Below are 6,403 nucleotides of genomic sequence, written 5' to 3' on the forward strand. Positions count from 1 at the left end.
CTGCTAGACACTCGGTGTCCGCCAGCACTTCACCGTCTTTACCCCACTCGTTTGGGCCCCACTCGGAGAATGGGCCCCATGGTTCGCTTGGATCCTACATACCTTTGCAGCAGTCACCGCAGCAGTATCCAGCGCCAGCCTACCAGGGTTTATATAACCCTAATGCTTATGTGGAGGAGCCAGTGGGCCACAACCCACTCGGGCCGGAGGATCATTTTCAGGGAGAGCACGAGATGGACGTAGACGAGGATACGGACCCCTCGCTACCTCCATCAGGTACGCCTAACCATCCGATTGAGATATCGGATGGGTCGCCATTTAGGGGATCACCCTATAATGGTGGGGACAGCTTTCAGGAGAGGTTTAAGCAGCATGATTGGTACTTCACCCCTAGCCACAACTCTCCGATGCTTCAATCACTCCATGGTACTCCGATGCTCCAATCGCTCCATGGTTCGCCGGTGCACTCGCAGCACCACTCGCAGCAGCAGCAGCTCCAGCAGCAGCCGCCTCTACCGCAGGACCTATCTGAGGCCCTGTGGCGTGACGTGATCACTCCGTCACCACCGCCGCCGCCAGTTTTACCTCCTCCACCTCAGAGGCCGAGGAGGAATGCGCGCATGTCTACGCGCGGAGGGATTCGCATAGGCACCCCTCCACGTGTTAGTAGCAGCCGCTACACGTCTCTACCCGGGGAGTCTGAGACAGGGGAGTCTCAGCATCCCGTATCGGAGGTTACTTCTGTTCCGATCCCGCCTCTGCCGCCGCAGAATTTTGGGGAGCCGATTCCGGCTTATGCTAGTGCCGCTCAGTTCAACCCGTTCGAGCAAGTATTCCCTCAGGGTTATGATTACACGGGAGACCCTTATTGGCAAGCTGTGAACTACAGCTCACTCCCTCCCAGTGGTCCATTAGGGGACACTTGGACTGCTGGGCAGTCTACTTTTGGTTACCCTCCGGGTTACCAGCAGCCACCGCAGCCGCAGCCTTACCAGCCGCCGCAGCCGCAGCACTACCAGCCACCACCACCGGCGCCTATGATGTCGCCGCCGCAGGTTCAGGAGATCCTGCATGGGATTGATAGCATGCGACGCGAGTTTCAGCACAATATGCGAGAGGATCGCCGACGCACCAGTGGCATGTTTAAGAAGGTATTCGATTTGCTCAAGGGTAAGGGCAAGAAGGATCGTTGAAATCCTTCGATTATCATTTCATGTACTCATGTCCCTGCGTGGACATTATTTCCAGTACTCTACCCCTGCGTGGGTATATCTATTTTCTCTACCCCTGTGTGGGTATGTTATCCTGTTAACCCCTGCGTGGGTTTGTTTTATTTTATTTTGTTATTGTTGTACTTGTTTAGCCCCTGCGCGGGCATGTTATTCATGCTAGTTATATTATTTCAAAGTCCCGTTTAGGGCATAGATGTACTCGTACTTTATTAAAATTTGAAATGGTTGATTTAAATTTCTTATTTAATTATGTGCATGAATTTAACATTTAAATAATGGGAAGTATCAATTTTTATTTGATTTGCCATTTTATAAGAATCTTAGTAAGGTATAACCTAGCTTGAATGCCTTATTAACAGGCCTGGCCCTGATGGTAAAACCTGGTTGAAAAGATTCAACTCCCTGTTAACATCTGAGAACATGTTAACATTCTGGGCTAAGCGTGATCTGTAGAATCACACGACCCACCTTTTAATAAATTATCTACAGATTTTATCTGTATACAAGTCTATTAATGACTTGATACCTACGGGTTATGACTATGTCATATAGTGGCAGTTGTGGTCTATGACTCCCTGTCTAGTAAAGAAATATCTACAGATTTTATCTGTACACAAGTCTGTTAATGGCTTGATACCTACGGGTTATAACTATGTTATATAATGACAGTTGTGGTTTATGACTCTCTGTCTAGTAAAGGATTATTTGTTTAATTATACAATTTATAATCCTATAAAAATCTAAATTTATGATTTAGTAATTGTCCGTTGTGACTAGGCCTATGGTGCCAATATATATATTTTCATTCCTTGATTGCTAATAAGAGCCTGAATGAAATTTATTAAATTAACTGCTAAGGTTTTGATACCATGGTTAATAAATCGTCTAGGACGATAATACTGTTAGGTTCTAAATAAGACCTTGTCCTTTATTGTAGCTTAAAGCTACGATGGCCAAATCGGAAGAAACCAACAGTCATTCTGGGGAACGCTCAGATAATGCAAAGATTCACGTTACCGGTGCAGAATTGCAAGCACTGATAGATAATGATGTCGCCAAGGCTATGGATAGGCAGTTCAAAGAATCTAGTGGTACTCAGAGTAGAACCCGCTCAGTGACGCATGTCAAGGCTAAGACTCATTCTGGGGCTCATAGTAAGCCGCCGTCTAAAAAGAGTGAGCCGAAGAAAGCTGAGGATGATAATCATTCCTCCAACCACAGCAGCGTCCCAAAGCAGGAGATTGAACTGAAACGTGACACGTACAGCAGGTCCTGTACGTACAAATACTTTGTATCTTGCAAGCCCAGAGATTTCACTGGGGAAAAAGGAGCCGTCGACTGCATGACGTGGATTGACGAGATGGACACTGTAGTTGATATCAGCGGGTGTGCTGATAGGGACGTCGTGAAGTACGTGTCCCAGTCATTCAAAGGAGATGCGTTAGCATGGTGGAAGTCACTCCTACAAGCTGCCGGTAAGGCCACACTGTACGGTTTGTCATGGGAACAGTTTGTGGCCCTGATTAAAGAGAACTTCTGTCCGCAGCACGAGGTCGAGCGAATCGAATCGGATTTTGTATCCTTGGTTATGAAGAACCTCGATTGTCAAGCGTATCTTACTACGTTCAACACGCTGTCTCGTTTAGTGCCTTACTTGGTGACCCCGGAGCCGCGTAGGATTGCTCGATTCATTGGGGGTCTGGCACCGGAGATTAAAGCCAGCGTCAAAGCTTCAAGACCTACTACATTTAGATCCGTAGCGGATCTATCCCTCTCCCTCACTCAAGACGTGGTTAGATTGAGAGCTATGAGGAGCTCTGAGGAGAACAAACGAAAACGTGAGGATGACACCTCACGAAGATCTGAAAAGCGACATAGAGGGAACAACGACCACAGGAAAGGGTCGGGGTCTAGGAAAAATGATCATCAGTCGGGTGAGAAACCCAGATGCAAGATCTGCAGGAGGCACCACTTTGGGAGGTGTCGGTTGGAAACGAAATCCCAGTCTTTCGAGAAACGTTGTGGGATCTGCAAGTCCACAGATCATAAAGCTGTGGATTGCAAGAAAATGAAGGATGCAACGTGTTTTGGTTGCAACGAGAAAGGGCACATTCGGCCCAACTGTCCAAAGTTTGCAAAGAAGGCCGAGGAAGGGAAGAAGACTAATGCGAGAGTCTTCATGATGGACGCAAAGGAAGCAGTCCTTGATGATAACGTCATTACCGGTACGTTTCTTGTAAATGACGTTTTTGCTAGAGTCTTGTTTGATTCTGGAGCTGATAAGTCGTTTGTAGATAATAAGTTTTGTAAACTATTAAACCTTCCTGTTAAAACCTTAAGCGTGAAATATGAGGTGGAATTAGCCGATGGAACCATAGAAACCGCCTCGACTGTTCTAGATGGGTGTGTTATATCCATTAGGAATCATTCTTTCCCGTTATCCTTGCTTCCCTTTAAGTTAGCTGGATTCGACATAGTAATAGGCATGGATTGGTTGTCGAGTAACCAAGCCCAGATTCTGTGCAATAGAAAGCAAGTAATAGTTAAGACTCCGTCTGGTGAGTCACTTACTATTCAAGGAGATACCCAGCATGGATTGCCGGAGCAAGTGTCCATGCTCAAAGCATCCAGATGCATGCAGAAAGGATGTGTCATTTATATGGCACAAGTTACCATAGATGAGCCGAAGCCGAAGATTGAGGATATCCCTGTTATCTCGGAATATCCTGAAGTATTTCCTGAAGAGCTACCTGGTTTGCCACCGGATAGACAAGTAGAGTTTCGGATAGATATAATACCAGGTGCAGCACCTGTAGCAAGAGCACCATACAGATTGGCACCAACGGAGATGAAGGAGTTGAGGACGCAGTTAGATGAGCTTTTAGCCAAAGGTTTTATTAGACCTAGCTCGTCTCCTTGGGGAGCGCCAATCTTGTTCGTTAAGAAGAAGGATGGGTCGATGCGTCTATGCATCGATTACCGTGAGCTTAATAAGGTCACTATCAAGAATAGGTATCCGTTACCCAGGATCGACGATCTGTTTGATCAGTTACAAGGAGCAAGTTACTTCTCCAAGATTGACCTGAGGTCAGGATATCATCAGTTGAAGGTCAAGGAGGAAGACGTACACAAGACCGCGTTTAGGACTCGTTATGGACATTACGAGTTCCTAGTGATGCCGTTTGGGCTCACTAACGCACCAGCCGCGTTCATGGACCTCATGAATCGCGTCTGTAAACCCTATTTAGATAAGTTCGTTATCGTCTTTATTGACGACATCCTTATCTACTCGAAGAGCCAAGCTGAACATGAGAAACACCTTCGTTGTATTCTCAAACTTCTGTATCAAGAGAAGCTTTATGCCAAATTTTCGAAGTGTGAATTTTGGCTTCGAGAAGTCCAATTCCTTGGACATGTAGTTAGCGAGCGTGGCATCCAAGTAGATCCCGCTAAAGTAGAAGCAGTCATGAATTGGCAGGAGCCGAAGACTCCTACCGAGATTCGCAGTTTCCTCGGATTGGCAGGATATTATAGGCGATTCATCGAGAACTTCTCAAGGATTGCTGCGCCCCTAACCTCATTGACCCGTAAGAAGATTAAGTTTGATTGGGGCCCTAAGCAGCAGGAATCCTTTGACATTCTGAAGCAGAAGCTGAGCAATGCGCCAGTATTGACATTGCCTGATGGAGTAGATGAATTTGTGGTGTATTGTGATGCATCACATACTGGCATGGGCTGTGTACTCATGCAGAAAGGCAAAGTCATTGCCTACGCTTCTCGACAGCTCAAAGTGCACGAGAAGAACTACACCACCCACGATTTGGAATTGGGTGCGGTTGTATTTGCATTGAAGCTATGGAGACATTACTTGTATGGAACCAAGTGTATCATTTATTCGGATCACAAGAGTCTTCAGCATCTGTTCAATCAGAAGGAATTGAACATGCGACAAAGGCGATGGATGGAAACTCTCAATGACTATGATTGCGAGATACGATACCATCCAGGCAAGGCAAATGTGGTGGCCGACGCCTTAAGTAGAAAGGAAAGGGTTAAACCGATCAGAATCAATGCCAAGCGCATTGAAATAAGGAATAATTTGAATGAAAGGGTGTTAGCTGCACAGAAGGAAGCTGTGCTAGAGGCTAACTATCCTGCAGAAAAGTTGGGAGTAACTGAGGAGCAGTTATCCCACGACAAAGATGGAATGCTACGACTAAACGGACGAATATGGGTCCCAGTATATGGAGGACTTCGGGATGTCATCCTCCAGGAGGCCCACAGCTCTAAATATTCCGTTCATCCTGGAGCTGATAAGATGTACCAGGATTTGAAGTCAAACTACTGGTGGATTGGTTTGAAAAAGTCCGTGGCCGAGTATGTGGCCAAATGTTTGACTTGTGCGCAAGTCAAAGCTGAGCATCAGAAGCCGTCAGGTTTGCTTCAACAACCTGAAATTCCCAAGTGGAAGTGGGAAATGGTGACAATGGATTTCATCACCAAGTTGCCGAAGACGAAAAAGGGAAATGATACCATATGGGTCATAGTTGACAGACTGACTAAGTCAGCTCATTTTTCTACCCATCAAGGAGACGTATAGCTCAGATATGTTAGCCCAATTATACGTCGATAAGATAGTAGCGCTACATGGTATACCTATATCTATTATCTCTGATAGAGATACTAGATATACGTCACATTTTTGGAAGAGTTTCCAACAGTCGTTGGGCACTCGTTTGAGTTTTAGTACGGCTTATCATCCTCAGACTGATGGTCAGAGTGAGCGTACTATTCAAACTCTGGAAGACATGCTTCGAGCATGTGCGATCGACTTAGGTGGTAGTTGGGATAAGCACCTACCACTGATTGAATTCTCCTACAACAATAGCTACCATTCCAGCATAAAGGCCGCGCCTTTTGAGGCCCTATACGGTAGGAAGTGTAGATCGCCCATTTGTTGGGCAGAAGTTGGAGATGTCCAGTTGTCTGGACCAGATATCGTCTTTGAGACGACAGACAAGATCGTTCAGATCCGTGATCGTTTGAAAGCTGCCAGGGATAGGCAGAAAAGTTATGCGGATCCTAAGCGCAAAGATTTTCACTTTGATGTGGGTGAAAAAGTGTTGCTTAAAGTATCACCTTGGAAAGGTGTGATGAGATTTGGAAAGAAA

This window comes from Helianthus annuus, chromosome 9 (genome assembly GCF_002127325.2).
Source record: "Helianthus annuus cultivar XRQ/B chromosome 9, HanXRQr2.0-SUNRISE, whole genome shotgun sequence".
NCBI lineage: Eukaryota > Viridiplantae > Streptophyta > Magnoliopsida > Asterales > Asteraceae > Helianthus > Helianthus annuus.